Source organism: Macaca thibetana, chromosome 3, assembly GCF_024542745.1.
Source record: "Macaca thibetana thibetana isolate TM-01 chromosome 3, ASM2454274v1, whole genome shotgun sequence".
NCBI lineage: Eukaryota > Metazoa > Chordata > Mammalia > Primates > Cercopithecidae > Macaca > Macaca thibetana.
Genome location: NC_065580.1, coordinates 56,689,227 through 56,707,909, shown reverse-complemented (window position 1 = coordinate 56,707,909; position 18,683 = coordinate 56,689,227).

The window sequence follows — 18,683 nt, the reverse complement described above, 5'->3', positions numbered from 1 at the left end:
TTTTGAGACGAGTCTCGCTCTGTCGCCCAGGCTGGAGTGCAGTGGCCGGATCTCAGCTCACTGCAAGCTCCGCCTCCTGGGTTCACGCCATTCTCCTGCCTCAGCCTCCCGAGTAGCTGGGACTACAGGCGCCCGCCACCTCGCCCGGCTAGTTTTTCTGTATCTTTTTTTTTTTTAGTAGAGACGGGGTTTCACCGTGTTAGCCAGGATGGTCTCGATCTCCTGACCTCATGATCCGCCCGTCTCGGCTTCCCAAAGTGCTGGGATTACAGGCTTGAGCCACCGCGCCCGGCCTGCATGCATTCATTTTAAGCTATGATTTTGGATTCTGTTTTTATTTTTAAAAAAACAATAAATTTTCTTTATGAAACTATCAAAAAGCAAGTGCTAATTTATTTAATATATTCTCCAGTTGAGAAATGGTCACAGGATCCAAGAGGCCACGTGTCATGAAATCAGAGAAATCATTCTTATGTTGTGGAGGCTGAACTGCTTTTGTAAGTACCTGGGTGGTCCGGCCGGATTTCCGGGTTGAATTATAACAATCTTTTGTGTTATGGGATGCCTTGCCCAGGTTGTGCAATGTAACCATGAGAACCAAGCAAACCTGTTGCTCAACTAATTCAATTCTGTTTCTTGTATATACAAATCAGGTTATTTCCATACAAACACGGTTTAATAGAATATTTACCACCTGACAAGAAGAATTGTAAAAATTTCTGTGGATTCAGTGATTAAAAAAAAACAAACAAACTAGTTTGAAAATATGTTGTGAGCCAGCTAGGGCTCAGAGGACTTTATGGTCTTGATAAAATTCAGGTTCAGCCAAGAACGGGTGACTTCAGATGCAATTGTTCTTTACAGGTGGCTCTTTCTATCTCCTTTCTACCCACCTGGGCTACCCACAAACTTCTTCCTCATCCTAAGACTATGCTGCAGGTGTGTTAGGTGCGGCACATACCACTGATACAACCCCGGAAGAGACGCTTTTACTTCCTACTAAGGCCAAAGGCCAGGTTGGTCATTTGATTCGGAGTCAATGGGTTTGTTCTCGATCTGGGGCAGAAGGTGGGAGAGAAAGAGGAGTATATGAATGGTCCTGACAAGAGAGCATATTAAGTGTTAGTTTGAACTGTATCAAATTTCTGCAGTTTTCACACAATGACTGATAGTCATCTATTTCCTCTGAAGTAGATGATTTATTTATTTATTTATTTTTATTTATTTTTTTGAGATGGAGTTTTGCTCTTTGTCACCCAGGCTGGAGTGCAGTGGCATGATCTCCGCTCACTGCAACCTCCACCTCCCCGGTTCAAGCGATTCTCCTGTCTCAGTCTCCCAAGTAGCTGGGATTACAGGTGCCTGCCACCAAGCCCGGCTAATTTTTGTATGTTTAATAGAGATGGGGTTTCACCATGTTGACCAGGCTGGTCTCGAACTCCTGACTTCAGGCAATCCTCCCGCCTTGGCCTCCCAAAGTGCTGGGATTACAGGCATGAGTCACCACACTCGGCCAGATGATTTATTTTTATGCTTTGTGTTCTGCTTCTAAATCTATTTTGAGAAAAATGTGAATCAACTAAGTTTGAACTCAATTTCAATTTGTACTTAATTCAATAACTTTCCTTTTTTTTTTTTTTTTGAGATGGAGTCTTGTTCTTGTCACCCAGGCTGGAGTGCAATGGCACAATCTCGGCTCACTGCAACCTGCGCCCCCCAGGTTCAAGTGATTCTCCTGCCTCAGCCTCCCCAGTACCTGGGATTACAGGTGCCCGCCACCATGCCTGGCTAATTTTTGTATTTTTAGTAGAGATGGGATTTCGCCATGTTGTCCAGGCTGGTCTGGAACTCCTGACCTCGTGATCCACCCACCTCGGCCTCCCAAAGTGCTGAGATTTCAGGTGTGAGCCACCACACCCGGCCTTAATTCACTAACTTTTCAAACATTAATCCCTCAAAGAAAAATAAAATAAGTCTAATCTCAAAAAACGGGTTTGGAAAATGTGTTTTTAAAAAGAGAGGGAAAGGGCCAGGCGTGATGGCTCATGCTTGTAATTCCAGCACTTTAGGAGGCCGAGGTAGGAAGATCACGAGGTCAGGAGTTCTGGACCAGCCTGACCAGCACAGTGAAACCCTGTCTCTACTAAAAATACAAAAATTATCTGGGCGTGGTGGCAGGTACCTGTAATCCCAGCTACTTGGGAGGCTGAGGCAGGAGAATTGCTCGAACCCGGGAGGTGGAGGTTGCAGTGAGCCGAGATCATGCCACTACACTACAGCCTGGGCAACAGAGCTAGACTCCGTCACAAAAAAAAAAAAAAAAAAAAAGAAAGGGAATGAAATTTCCAGCATATCTTTGGGCAGTTCTGTGCTGTAATTTTCCACCGTGAAGATCTGAAACTTCTAGGGATTCTGTTGCAAAAACTGCTCTTACATAAGGTTTTTCTTCTTTACCTTGTTCTATGATGTTTAGAGCCCACAATTGCTTTGTTATATTATGAGGATATTTCAGGGTCTAACCCATATAAAGATATGCAGATTATTAATCATATCTATGTAATAAATGATTACTGAAGCCCCACTATGTGCCAGTCCCTGTCTATATGCCAAAGATACAAAAATGAAACTCCCAGTCTTATTGGGGGACTATATACATATCTGAATAATACGAAACAGTCACAGAGATGTTAAAAGAGCCACCTACAAAGTACAACTGGGCCAGAAAGTAGAACAATTCACTGCACCAGAGAGAGTCAAATAATGTGATAATAATTTGATCAAGATCTTAAAGGATGACTAGAGATTCATCCAGTGGGTCCACCCAGTAGGAGTAGGCATTCCAATCACAGGGAACATTGTTTGCAAAAGGAAGGAGGCCTGAAATGCAAGATAAACCCAGAAAGGGGCCTGGAATCATTGGAATTTAGGGTACAAAGATAGAGCATAACTCCCTCTTGCCAGTTGGCTGGTTCTCTCAGCTGCCTCTCACATTCTCCTCTTATGATCCACTCCTGCCTCAGCTCCTGATGCAATAGAGTTCCTCTTTCTCTAGTCTAGCATCTCTGGTCATCCAGTAGGTAATTTTTGAGCTAGTTTACAAGCATCAGACTCCTTTCATGAAATGGACACACCTCGTGCCTCTGTGTGTATTACTCTAACAAAACCAGTTTGATTACTCCAACCGCTCATTAGGGTTTATTCCTAAAGACTTTTCAGCTATTTTCAAGTCAAATCTATCCTTGAAGAGTGAAGATTTGTCACCATTCGGGATACTTAAAAGAATATATTGGTAGTCCTGAAAGTAATCCTGAGAGGTATCCAAAAATGTTTTGAGAAATTATAGCCTTTTAAGATGATTCTTTGAAGAGAACCCTCCTTTGGATGTGCAAGCTCTAGGGTATTTTAAAATAGTCACATATTGTTAATGTTTTAGGTATGATAATGTTGTGGTTATGTTTTTTAGAAAGTCACTTTTTGGAGATATATACTAAAATAATAAGGATTAAAATGATGATGTGAGATTTGCTTTAATATAATCCAGTGAGGGGAGGAGAGGGCAATGCGGGGAGTACAGATGAAATAATATTAGGCATATATAGACTTTTCAGCATATAACTAGAAATGCTGGATAAAATATAACAAACAAAAATGTATACACAGCTGAATTTGGAAAAAAAAAAAAAAAGAAAGAAAGAAAAAAAAAAGAAAAAAAAAAGAAAGAAAGAAAGAAAGAAAGAAAGAAAGAAAGAAAGAAAGAAAGAAAGAAAAAATCCCCAGCGTCAGAAGTAAATTAAGGATTGAAAACCAGAACAGTTTCAAAAAGTACTAGTATATTTTTGCATATGTTTGGAATGTTTAAGAACAAAATGTTTTTAAAAAAATCACCTAGGCTGGGTGCAGTGGCTCACGCATATAATCCCAACACTTTGGGAGGTCTAGGTGGAAGAATCGCTTGAGCGCAGAAGTTCAAGACCAGCTTGGGCAACATAGTGGGACGCCCAAATTAGCTGGGCATGGTGACACATGCCTGTAGTCCCTGCTACTCAGGAGGCTGAGGCCTGAGGGTTGCTTGAGTTCAGGAGACTGAAGCTGCAGTGAACTGTGATCATGCCACTGCACTCTAGCCTGGACAACAAAGAAAGACCCCACCTCTAAAAAACAAAACAAAACACAATAATCAGTTTATTATCCACTCCATAGGTTAGGGGAATTTGAATGTTTATAAAGACCTTATACCTTTCCTGTAAAAAAAAGTTTAATATCTATTTATATGTAGATAAATAATATTTTAGTAATTCTAAAGGTAAGTACACAATTGAACACATACTACAAATCTAATAAGTGAATGTTTACCAGAAATTCTTTTACGCCAAATAGTTCATCACTTCTTATTTCAGCCTGTTGCTGTTTTTCATTTTACAGCACAACTATAGTACGAACACTAGTGAATAAATACTACCAAATGTGGCTGGGTCCAGTGGCTGACGCCTGTAATCCCAGCACTTTGGGAGGCCGAGGCAGGTGGATTACCTGGGGTCAGGAGTTCAAGACCAGCCTGGTCAACATGGTGAAACCCCGTCTCTACTAAAATACAAAAATTAGCTGAGCATGCTGGTGAATGCCTGTAATCCCAGTTACTTGGGAGGCTGAGGCAGGAGAATTGCTTGAACCCGGGTGGCGGAGGTTGCAGTGAGCCGAGATCGCACCACTGCACTCCAGCCTGGGTGACAGAGCAAGACTCCGTTCCCCTGCCACACCAAAAAACCCAAAACGATAGATACTAACAAATGTAAATGTAGAGATATTTTTCTCTCTGTTACAGTGTGTCACTTTATATTGATTTATCTTCTTTATAGCACCCCCACTCCACCTGTTTAAAAAAAAATTTTTTTTAAAGAACTCCAGGCATTCTTGGACAGTAAAGATCTTGCTAAAACCAGGTTCCTCTTTAATCAAATTGTTTAGCCTGTAAAGTAGCTTATATAGTGTGATGTCTTTAGCCCTGCTTTAGTATATAAAATGTTTTGTTACAAGAATGGTAAGGCAACTCAGTGGGTCCTCTTTTTCCCCGGGAGAGCACACAGACTCAAGGGTATAGGGTGAGCTCACCTTTGGACCTCAGAGATCCCTTGGAGATGAATTAATTACCATAGGCAAGGTTGTGCTGTTTAAATCGACACTGAATTCATATATATGCATTTTGTAGTGGTTCTCCTTGCCCCAAATCCAGCTTAATTAACACACCCTAGTTGTTAATATTTTCGTTTTATAAATCACCTCTGCAAGTTTCAACTTATATATTTTTCAGGATACTTCCCCTTTAGGTGAATGTTTCCCAAAGTAGAACCTAAGGACCACCTGCATCTGAATCAGTTGGAGTGCTTGTTAAAACTGTAGATTCCTTGAGATACTGTCATTTGCAACAACATGGATGGAACTGGAGGTCATTATGTTAAGTGAAATAAGCCAGGCACAGAAAGACAAACTTTGCATGGTCTCATTCAATTGTGGGAGCTAAAAAATTAAAACAATTGAACTCATGGAGATAGAGAGCAGAATGATGGTTACCAGAGGCTGAGAAGGGTAGTGGGGGCCGCAGAGGTTGGGGAAATGGAGATGGTTAATGGCTACAAAAATATAGTTAGAATGAATAATATCTGGTACTTGATAGTGCAACAGGGTGACCACAGTCAACAATAATTTAATGTACATTTAAAAATAACTAAAAGAGTGTAATTGGAATGTTTGTAACACAAAGAAAGGATAAAGCTTGAAGTGATGGATACCTCATTACCCTGTTGGTTATTACCAGTAGGTAATAACCCTTATCCTCGTCCCACCCTCCCACCTTTGGTAGTCTCCAATGCCTATTGTTCCACTCCATATGTCCATGTGTACCCAGTGTTTAGCTCGCACATATAACTGAGAACATGAATATTTAACTTTCTGTTTCTGAGTTATTTCACTTAGGATAATTGCTTCCAATTCCATCTATGTTTGGTGTCACATTAATAAATGCATAACAAATTCTTTTGCAATGATGGTTTCCTAGTTTGCTATTAATAAGCAATTTATAGAACTTTGTAGGAAGGTCTGCAATTGAGTTGCCACCTAATAGATAATTAAAAAATAATTTTTGATGCTAGATTGCCCCAAGATTTTTGACATGATTCTGACAGAGTGCAAAGAATTAAGAGCATTGTTTCTATTCCTACCTACTTATTTATGCAAACAAATTTTCTCAGTATTTACATTAATAATAAAACAGAAAAAGGTGGGGGAATGAAACAGATTGTCTCAATATAGTAAGTAATTTTTATCCAAGATACCTGACCCAATTTTAGCAAAACCATCCAGGCTCCATCTAGCTAGTTAAGAGATAGATTTAAATTAAAATTTACTTTTCTGTTTAATAATTACTTATCAACAGTTGTAATATATTCATGTTGTTTCGTCAGTAGTATTATAATAATAATTGAGATGATATCTCAATCCAGGATAATTCTTAAACATAGCTTCATGGTCACAGGAAGTAATTTCAACATATATACTTTTATTGTGATAAGATAATTGATAAAAAGACTTTTAGGAATAAAAACGTTATACTAGGATACAATTTTTTGGTGGAAGCAGAATAGAAATATGAGTTCAAGGAGAAAAAGGAAAGATACAACATTTCTGATTATTAAAGAACAGCTTGTTCATGTATTTTTAAAAAAGGGATGATGTGGTATTTAGATTATATTAGATATATTTTTTAAAGTGCTATAATATTTTTATTTTAAAATGACAATATTTACAGAACATTGGAAGTTACATCCTTTGCAACTATTTTAACATGGAATGAAGAATTTTAGATGTCAGCTTAAAAATGTGCAAGAGGACACAAGCTTTACAAAATTCTTTTAGAGGTGTTTGCAAGTAAAATGTTGGAAGACCATGTTTTAGGAAACCCCGTCCAGAGATTGGTGTGTGGAATGGACTAGAATGGGGACGAATGGGGATAAATTGGGCAAGGTACCAGTTAGGAGACAATTGATGTTTTCCAGACTTAAGGAATTTCAACTGTGTTAAGTTCACCAGCATGGAAATGAAGAGAAACAGACTAAAAGCAAACACTACTAGGAAATAAGAATTATTAGTGTCCGTTGCTGCTTCATTTCATTTTAGGTTTTAAATACCATCAAAACTGAGTTTCCTGTTTTCTGCCTGTAGACTCTGCCCTGACCTAATCTTGAACTTCTTTCCTTCCTTGCTTCCTTCTTTCCTTCTCCACCCCCACAACACTTCAACTATTCATCAGACATTCTGTGAAGTACTGGGGCCCCTAAAATGGTAAACAATAGGTCCCTGGTTTCTGATAACTTTTATTCTAGTGGAGAAGCTTATAGCTGACTAGATGCCTAGAGAGATATCACATATGGCCTATACAGCTCTACCCCTCTTTCCTTTGTAGTGTGCTACAGGACAGAGAGTTGCAGCCTTCATTTCTCAGACTCTGTCAGATTCCATATGTGACCCAGCCTCTGCCAAACAGATGTATGAATGTGGTATTTGGACAAGAGAAGTGGTACAAAGGTGACATTGTCAGAGTTGTTTGAACCAGAGTGACTCCATCTTGAAGAGATGCTGGGTAAAATAAGACTGAGACCTACAGGGCTGCATTCCCAGGAGGTTAGGCATTTTTTTGTTTTTGTTTTTGTTTTTGTTTTGAGACGAGTCTTGCTCTTGTTGCCAGGCTGGAGTGATTTCTGATCAGTCCTCAGTTTTCTGAGGATGGCACAGGAAATAGCTACCTTGGTAGGCACTTCTGGCAATCATTCTTGGAAGCTCAGCCTGGGGCCTGTTTCCCCAGCCTTTCCAGTAATTTTGAAAGCTCCTAGTTCATTATATTAAATCTCTATAAGTTTAAAATAGCTAAAATGGTTTCTTTTATTGGCAACCAAATCCTGGCTGATACAGATGAAACCCTCAATGATTCCTTCTAGCCCCCTGCCTCCTGTATTGTTCCCTAAGTCTCTTTCTTGTCAAAGGGAGCTGGGATCCAACCAGCCAGTGATAACCCTGGAATGCCACATTGTTACCTGAGTTGCTACTATTCCTCCCCTGTGTGCTTCAATGCTTAGAACTAGGCTCTGGCATGACTTGTTCTGATTGGTCCAACTTTTGGGGAACTAGAATCTCTCCTGCCCTACCCTGGTGAAGGCTATTCACAAACAGATGTAAATGTGAGCTTAGAAGTACTGACCCTGGCCCCAGGCGTGGTGGCTCATGCCTGTAATCCCAGCATTTAGGGAGGCTGAGGCGGGCAGGATCACCTGAGGGCAGGAGTTCGAGACCAGCCTGGCCAACATGGTGAAACTCTGTCTCTACAAAAAAATAAAAAATTAGCCAGGTGTGGTGGCACATGCCTGTAGTCCCAGCTACTTAGGAGGTTGAGGAAGGAGAATCACTTGAACCTGGGAGGCGAAGATTGCAGTGAGCTGAGATCCTGCTACTGCACTCCAGCCTGGGTGACAGAGAAAAAAGAAAAAGAAAAAAGGGCTGACCCCTTACCTACCAATTTTCTGCTTCTATGTTTCATCCACCTGCTTAGGACTCGAGGGCTTCCCCTTGAATCTTTATTGTGCCCTTTGGACAGGGTGCCTTGTTGACCTTGCTGCTCCTCCACGTGTGTCTCTCTATAACTGGGTCATTTCCTCTAGAGCACTGATTCTCTTGAGTTGGCCTTAAAAGTTTCCTGGGAATCTAATTTAAAATATCAATTCCACAACCCAACCTTGATTGAGTAGGTTTGAGGTATGGTGGGAAGTCTGCATTTTTAACAAGAGCCACAGGGCATTCTGGCCCACAAGGACCTTGGTCTACACCTTGACAACTCTCTGATGTCAGTGTCTAGCCCATGTTAGTGGGTAGAACAGACAGCAGGTCGTAATTCCTTCCCTCTTCCTGTACTGTGAGAATGAGAAAAGAGAGAGGTTAAAGATAGCCCTAGGTTGTAAGCTTGCCTGACTGGGATTATGACTGTAGCACTAGCTCACACGGGGAAATTAAGAAGTGAAACCAGTCTGTGGAGTAAGATAATGAGTTCCCTTTGAGACATGTTGGGTTTGATATCCAAGTGAAGATGTTATATTGTTGGTAGCTAGTAATGGATCTGATGACTCAGGTCTGGAAGTTGATTAGTAATAGATTCTCTGTCGAGACTTCAGAGAATCACTGCTGTAGCTAAATTATTTCATTAATGTGATTCAAACCACGGTCGTCCTGAAGATGACATAAATACTAGTATCATGGCTAGGCGCGGTGGCTCACGCCTGTAATCCCAGCACTTTGGGAGGCCAAGGTGGGCTGATCACGAGGTCAGGAGTTCCAGACCAGCCTGTCCAACATGGTGAAACCCTGTCTCTACTAAAAATACAAAAATTAGCAAGGCGTGATGGCACGTGCCTGTAATCCCAGCTACTGGGGAGGCTGAGGCAGGAGAGTTGCTTGAACCTGGGAGGTGGAGGTTGCAGTGAGCCAAGATCGTGCCGTTGCACTCCAGCCTGGGTGACAGAGCGAGACTCGGTTAAAAACAACAACAAACAAATCTAGTATCATTTCCAATATGACATGGAGTCAAATATACTTATATTTCTTACTGGGTTGTAAAGCAGAAAAGTGAAAAGATTTGTGGCAGACAAATCTGTGTTATAAGTTGCGTAGGAGATGCTTGTGGCCCAGCTCTTTCCCTTAGGGCTCTCCTTCCCCCTCCCTTAATCCTTCTCCTCCTTTCCTCCGGCCCACTGAGAAATTTATCTTGGTTGTGTAAATTGGAGAAGGAAAGATTATGTGGGATAAGGGCAATAGAGAAGAATAAAAACCAAGACTAGGAGTATTATTGTAAATGTTTCAGCTGGTCACAAACCAGCTCAGGTAAGATAATGATGCTCCTGCAGGTGTCTCACAGGTCTTTGTGTAAAGGAGAACTCTAGATTCTTCTTCCAACTTTATTGTAAAAGTCCTGTTTCTGCTTTCTCTAGGAGTTAAAGCCACTGTTTAAAGTAGCTTTCAAGCTCTGTTTTCAAGTGAAATCTTATGCAGAAATAGTATTTCATTACTGTAACGCTACTTGATCAAGTTCAAATATATACCATTTGTTTATTCTAAAGTTGTTGCCTGAATTCCATGAGAACAATGAGACTGTTCTGATAGAGATGAAAGTGTAAAACTAGGGTATATGGGCAATGGTTATATGTAAGCAAACAGGTTTATTCCTGATTTGTATTGTTTGCATAATATTGTTAAAATTCTGATCCATTCAGGATAATTTGCATTTGCAACTTTTTTTAAACAACATATTTTGCAATCTTAGGATACTGCAGATAAGCAGATATGGTGTGAGAACCCTAATTCTGAAATCTAAACAAAAATAATTTAACCTTGGTGTCAGTCATAGATACTAAACACAGTATGTTTTAGACACTGAGATTATTTTAGAGAACAAAACAGACACGTGGAATTTATAGCTTAAGTTCCATGAGACATAGGCAGATAGACATTAAACAAATAATTGTAAGTAATAATAAGTGCATAAATTAAAGGTTGAAAGAAATTCTAAGTATGCTGGGAATGTTTGACAGGGGACCTCATCTTATATAAATGTGGTCGAAGATGCTCTTCCTAAGGAAATGATATTTAGATGAAGACGTGGAGAGTGAACAGGCAGAGGTAAGGGGAAAAAAAGTCTTCCAGGTAGATGGGTCAGTATGTGTGAAGGCCAAAAGGTGGCAGAGAGCACAGTCTATTCAAGGAACTAAAAGTCCACATGGCTTTCCCCCAACAAAGCTGAAGAGAGTGGTGAGCTATACATAGAGGTCAAATAGTATAGGACATTTTAGCCAATGCATTAAGGTAATTTGCAGAGTACTAACTGACGGGTTTTTTTAGAGTCAGAGTCTCAGTCTATTGCCCAGGCTAAAGTGCAGTGGCTCACTGCATAGCTCATTGCAGCCTCAGACTTCTAGGCTCAAGCAATCCGCTCACCTCAGCCTCTCGCGTAGCTCAGACTATAGGCTGCCACCATGGCCAGCTAATTTTTTTTTTAACTTTTTTTTTTTTTAACAACTTTTATTTTAGATTCAAGGGGTACATGTGCAGGTTTGTCACAAGAGTATATTGCATGTTGCTGACGTTTGGGGTATGATTGAATCTGTCACCTAGGTAGTGAGCACAGTACCGAACAGGTAGTTTTTCAGCCCTTGCCACCCTTCCTCCCCACTCTTGTCATCCCCAGTGTCTGTTGTTTCTGTCTTTATGTCCATAGACACCCGATGTTTAGTTCTCACGTATGAGTGAGAACATAGGGTATTTAGTTTTCTGTTTCTGCATTAATTTGCTTAGGATAATGGCCTCCAACTGAATCCATGTTGTTGCAAAGAACATGATTTTGTTCCTTTTTTTTTTTCTTTTGAGACAGAGTCTCGCTCTGTCACCTAGGCTGAAGTGCAGTGGCACGATCTTGCTTCACTGCAACCTCTGCCTCCCGGGTTCAAGTGATTCTTCTGCCTCAGTCTCCCAAGTAGCTGAGATTACAGGCGTGTACCACTATGCCAGGCTAATTTTTGTGTTTTTAGTAGAGATGGGGTTTCACCATGTTGACCAGGCTGGTCTTGAACTCCTGATCTCAAGTGATCCACCTGCCTCGGCCTCTCAAAGTGCTGGGATTACAGGTGTAATATACCACACCCAGCCAATTTGTGTGTGTGTGTGTGTGTGTGTGTGTGTGTTTGTATGGCTGTGTAGTACTCCACAGTATACATGTACCATTTTTTTAATCCTACCCACTATGGATGGGTACCAAGGTTGATTCCCTGTCTTTGCTACTATGAATAGTTAATTTTTAAATTTTTTGTAGATATAGAGTCTTGTTATGTTGCTGGCTTCAAGTGATCCTCCTGCCTCAGCCTCCCAAAGCACTGGTATTACAGGCATGAGTCACTGTGCCCAGCCCTAATTGATGTCTTTTTAATCCTAGAACTTTGTCAACCTTAAACCCTCTGCCACTTGGGCTGTAAGCCAAGGAGTATTTTTCCCTAGGAGACAAAGGAAGTATCCCAAAGAAAGTCAAGAACAGAAACTTAAAAGTTTTGGCTTTTAAGTTTAAAACAAAAAATTAACAAGCTAGGCATTAGAAAAATTTGGACAGCATACTCACTGAGTAAGAGTATATTACAGGGCCTGCATGGGGTGCCTGAGAGTTGGACCTGAGCACAGTCTCACAGATAAAGATGATTCCAAGTGGGCTGGGGAGAGGAGTCATGTATTTTCCAACTTAGAGCAGGCTGACCAGGATGGTGGTGGTGAAATGATGCAAATACCAAGGGCAGCAAGTGTTTAGAGGAAGAGACAGAAGGGATCAGTGTACTAGAATGGGGTTGGGGACCACCACTTAATATTTCTTACAGCATCCTGACATATCTATGTTAAGTATTTGGGCCATATTTAAAAGACAGTGGAAAGCCACTGGAGGATTTTAAACAGAAACCTGACTTGACGATATCCCTCTAGCTGGGTATAGAGAATGATTTGAAGAGTGTGAGACTGATCTAGAGGGAAACTGTGGAGTTTCCATCTATAGGATGGTAGCAGCAGAGATGAACAGAAATGGACAGCTTATAGATATTTGTCTTAGTCTTCTTAGGTTGCCATAATAAATACCATAGACTGGTGGCAAAACTATAGAAATTTGTTTTCTCCTAGTCTGGAAGTCCCAGATTAACATCTGTCAGGGTCAGTCTTTGATGAGGGCTCTCTTCTTGGCTTTCAGATATCTTCTTGCTGTGGCCACGTATGGCAGGGAGAAAGCAAAACAGACAGAGAAATCTCTTCCTCTTCTTATAAGGTCACAGTCCTATGGGATTAGGGCCCCACCCTTTGACCTAATTATATAATGTCCTAAAGACCCCCAACAGAGTTATATTAGGGGTTAGGGCTTCAATATATGAATTTGGGAAGAACACAATTCAATGCATAGTAATATCTTAACCTTTAGGAGACTGTGCTTGATTGGATTTAGGGATGAGGTGGAAGAAAGGGAGAGGAGACAAGGATAAACTGAGGTTTCTGACTTGGGCAGAATTGATAGTGCCATTTGTGGAGATTGGGATCATTGGAAGTAGAGAAGATTTTAGGGAGAAATATCTGAACTTAATGTTAAAAATGTTTATTTTGAAATATTTATGACATATCAAATAGAAATATCAAGTGGGTAGTTGGTTATTTGGGCCTGGAATTCAGAAAAAATATGTGGTATACAGACGTTGATTTAGGATCCATTAGCCTAGAGATGGTATCTTAGTCTGTTCATGCTGCCATAAGAGAATACCATAGACTGGCTGGCTTATGATCAACAGAAATCTATTTCTTGCAGTTCTGGACACTGGGAAGTCCAAGATCAAGGGACCAGCAGATTTGGTGTCTAGTGAGAGCCTGCCTTTTGGTTCATAGACTGTGCCCTCTCACTGTAATCTCACATCATGGAAGGGATACGGGAGCTCTCTGAGGTTCCTTTTATAAGAGATTAGTGATATGAGGGCTCCACCATGATGACCTAATCACCTCCCTAAGTCCCCACATCTAAATAACATCACATTGGGGATTAGGTTTCAATATATAAATTTTGGGGGAACATAAACATTCAATCTATAGCAGATAGCCATTAAGCCATGGGACTGGGTGAGAGTCCCTAGGGCAGTGGTTCTCAAACCTTAGTGTGCATAAAAATCGCTTGGATAGTTTGTTAAAACACAGGTTGCTTGGACCCACTCCAGAGTTTCTAATACCGTTGTACTTTCAGAGGCAGTATGAACATTTTAAGGCTTTTGAAATGCACTGGTAAATTTCCTTCTGGAGAGCTCATAGAATTTATATTTTTACCAGTTGAGTATAAGGAAGTCTATCCTCATCGTACCCTTTCCTGCATTGAATACTGTAAATTTTTAAATATTAGAAGCAAAAAAAATCTCATTCCAATTTTGTTTTGCCCATCTTTTTTATTATTTTTTTTTTATCAGTGTGATGGTGAACATTTTTTTCCCCATGTAAAAATGCTGTTTGCACGTCCTTTGGTTTTTGGTAGAAACTTCTCAGTTTTTACATATTTATATTTTAACACATTTATTGGAAGACCCTTTAATACATCACTGTATTTCATAACAGGCTTATTTTGCAGATAATTCCCACTGGTAAAATGTACCTAATGGGTATGAATCTTCACAATTAGACAGGTCTGTGATATTTACCTTTGTGACTATGATGAAAAAATACCCTGCTACTGTTATTCCAAGTTTAGTAATATAAAAATGTGGCCTATGAGCTGGGAGTGGTGACTCATGCCTGTAATCCCAGCACTTTGGGAGGCCGAGGTGGGTGGATCACCTGAGGTCAGGAGTTCGAAACCAGCCTGACCAACATGGTGAAACCCCGTTTCTGCTAAAAATACAAAATTAGCCAGGCATGGTGGTGGGCACCTGTAATCCCAGCTACTCGGGAGGTTGAGGCAGGAGAATCGCTTGAACCTGGGAGGCAGAGGTTGCAGTGAGCCGAGTTCACGCCATTGCACTTCAGCCTGGGTGACAAGAGCAAAATTCCGTCTCAAAAAAAAAAAAAGGGGGCCTATGTAGTGCCAGAGACGTTTCCTGGTGTATGTGGGGTAAACAAAAACAAGACACTGTCATTCTAATTGACCCAAGGCTGGCTGTTCTGTGGTCTTTTAATGGGGTGGGGGCCCAGAGATTCTTCCTCTTTTTCTAAAAGTAGAACACACTTGACTGGCTCTAGTAAACTGGACATGACCTAATGTTCCATCTTACACGATCCCATTGCATGGGAAAGCCAGCCTAAACGCTTAGCCAGACAGCAGTGAAGCTACTGATGATAAAGCCAGATACTGCTGGGAGCTCAGCTGTCTTGTCTCTGTGGCTCTTTACTTTCTGACAGCCTTTTTTAGTCAACAAGGTTAGAGGACTTGAACGTATGCCTCAAACACTTACAACTCTTTCTTGGCCTGTATCATCCCTTGTTAATTTGTTATAACATCTGCGTTGGCCCCTTATTGTCACTACTTTTGGCATCTGACAATCTCAATACAATGAAACTGGGATTAGGTCTGGTTGGATGGCTGTGAAACAAATGTTCCCAGCATCATCAAATTGCATGTCTTTTCTTTTTTTTTCTCTTTCTTTTCTTTACTTTTTTTGAGACGAAGTCTTGCTGTGCTGCCCAGGCTGGAGTGCAGTGGTGGGATCTGGGCTCACTGCAACCTCTGCCTCCCAAGTTCAAGCAATTCTGCTGCCTCAGCCTTCTGAGTAACTGGGATTACAGGCATGTGCCATCACACCCAGCTAATTTTTGTATTTTTAGTAGAGATGGGGTTTCACCATGTTGGTCAGGCTGGTCTTGAACTTGTGGCCTTGTGATCCACCTGCCTCAGCCTCCCAAACTGCTAGGATTACAAGCGTGAGCCACCGCACCCAGCAATTAAATTGCATTTCTTAAGCACCTACCCTAGAGTTACTTAATCATAGCTGGAGATATTTTCTGGCTCTTTGAAATCAGGATAGCCAGCAGATTTTGCAGATAAAATGCACAGGGCATAATATGGCATCATAGCAAGGCCAACTGTCTTCATACCCAAAGGATATGGGATTTTACAATATATTTTCACTCTGAATGAAGGTTTTGGGATCCTCTGGCTCTTCTTATATCAGGTAAAGAGCAGAGCATGGTGGAAAGGACTTTAACTCTGAGTTTAGACAGATCAATCTTCTGATTTGGAGTTCAGACAGATCAGTCTTCTGAAAGTGACCTGGAGTCACTTTCTTCCTTTCTTAGAATTTGTTCCTTCATTTGCGAAGTGGGGTAATACATGTCTGACAGAGCTATTGTGAAAATGAGGAAATATGCAAAACATACTGCAGGTGCACAAATGTCAGTTCCCTTCTGTTATTGACGAGGAGTTGCCTCCACTTTAATGAAAAGGATTTTTAGTGTGACTAAGATTCAGAAGGTAAGTTTTTCTTTAATGAATAGCCTGATTCTTGAACGATAATGACTCAGCCACAAAGGCTTGAGTAATTGTTTTATGGCTTAGACTTCCCTTGGCATGAGGACCCCACCCAGCCCATATGAAAATGAATACCATTAAGCAGCCAAATGTTTCTCCATTTTAATTGAATATTGTGTGTGGAGACCAAGACTCTCAATAAGTCCAAGGACTCTTGTACGTCATGTCCTTAGCATGATCATCTCCCCTCTTCTTTTTACAGTCCATGATGGTGGAAGAAGATGAGACAAGGAATGTTCCTGTTTGGGGCTCCACTGAAAGCCTCTGGTGCAATTTCCTGTAAGGCCTCCACTTTCCGTTTGCTGGAAATTTTTAATAATTGAAGTAATACCATAATTAGAACTTCCAAAATCACATATTAGAAGTGGCTGGGCTTTAGACCCCCTTGAGTCAGGATGAGATAGAACAACTCAGTTTAGACATCTGATTGATTACCCATTACCCCCATTCAGTTATTAAAATGGGATCTCTAAGTCTATGAGCCACAAGACATGGTCAGCTTAGTCTCATTGATATTTCCAAAAAAAAAAAAAAAAAACTTCCAAATTATTTTTAGTTTAGCTCTTTTGATCAACTCAGGTTATGTCCTCACACAACCTCCAAACCCTTTTAATTCAAACTTGATGGATGAATTGCTTGAATAAATTTTCCCATGGGTATACTAAATAGAGGTATTATTGTCAGAATTTATAGGAAATGTAGTATAATTTTTATACTTTTTAATAGTATAATTTTATAAAGTTAGTATGATTACTAACTTTATTTAAAAAAGGTATTTCTTCTCTAGGAGGAATTCTCTGGCTTAGCTAAGTTGGTTATAAGATCATGGAAAAGAAGGCAGGGAGGTTTGGGAAGACTTCTGTCCCAGATTCTAGGGCAGTTACCAATAAGTTTTGTCACACTGGTTGCATCAGAAAATTCTCTAGTCTTCACTTCCTCAATATCAGGGAGTTAAGCAAAATAATCTCCAGGAGTTCTCCTATAAATTCAAATTACGGGAACTCATCTATTATATAACCCAAGGCCCAAATTTCTGTCTTGGAAATTCTGAATCTCTCCTTATGAAGTTGTTAGTGGAGTGGGGAATTTTCAAAACTCTATTTCTCATCATTTCTTAGTTTAACCATTAAGTGCCACTGGTAATAGACTTACAGATATTTATTAGGACAACAGTAATTTAGCATCACATTCAAGGCATATGGAGAAAACAAAAGGTTCAAGTTAAAAGCATGCCTAAATATGTCTCATTTAACGAACTTAATAGACTTGCAGAAGCTTCCCACTAATGCAGTATTGTTTACAACTTATCTCCATAAAGTCTATTGAGTTGTGCTTTTCCCATTTGATTCAAACTTACGCAAATTAACATTTGTGAGTACATTTTACTTCAAATCACACCTATCATAGTACAGAACTCAAGTCCTAAATTTGAATTAATATTGGGTTAAAATTCCTTGCCTTCTTCTGATATGCTTAAGAAGGTGGATGATACGACGTAATTACATTTTTGGACACTTAGGATAACTCTTACTATTTAAAAACAAAACTGAGAACTGAAATTCTACTAACCATAAGAATTGACTGTAAAAGGGACTCACCCAATTTGGTGGTCACCCTAGTTTTTAAAAATGAGGTTTGAATGGAAAATTGTAAAAGCAAAAGACTATTAATAATGGCAGAAGGTGGGTGTATGAACAGGTGTAGTACATTGTGGTGCAGATATGTGAAATTGCTGTAATTTTAAAGAACCACATCCCCATTTTTTTGTTACCTTCTTAACAAATGGTGATTTTATAATTCAGAAAAAGAGGTACTAAATGTTGAGATGAGACTATTAGAATCTTTTGCTTTCAAGAGAGTGGGAAGAGTTCAACTTAAAATGTTAGGACTCAAAAATAAGAATGAGTATTATTTGTTTTAATCTGAATTTTACCCCAGTGAAGGAGATTAAACATTTTCACAAGCATTTATAATGACCATGACCAGAAAGACCTAGCCATTGTGATTTCTTACCTGAGTTTCTGCACCAGCTTGCTAATTGGTTTCCCTGTTTCCAATATTGATTCTCTATTCTGCCAACAAATTGACCTTCTAAAACACAAATCTGATCATGACCTTCTTCTTTTAAAACACCTTTAGTGAATTCCCATTGCCTTCAGAACAAAGTTCAAATCTTTAGCATGACATAAAAGGTTCTTCATTATCTGACATCTGCCCTTCTGTTCAGCCTTATCTGCCAGCATGCTTCCTTGCTCCAATATAACCGCTTTTTTTTGTTTTTGTTTTTGTTGAGACAGAGTCTCACTCTGTCACCCAGGCTGGAGTGCAGTGGCGTGATCTCAGCTCCCTGCAACTTCCTGGGTTCAAGCGAGTCTTGTGCCTTAGCCTCCCGAGTAGCTGAGACTACAGGCGTTCACCACCATGCCTGGCTAAATTTTGTATTTTTAGTAGAGACAAGGTTTCACTATGTTGCCAGGCTGGTCTCAAACTTCTGATCTCAGGTGATCCGCCTGCCTTGGCCTCCCAAAGTTCTGGGATTACAGGCGTGGGCCACTGTGCCGGCCCAATATAACTT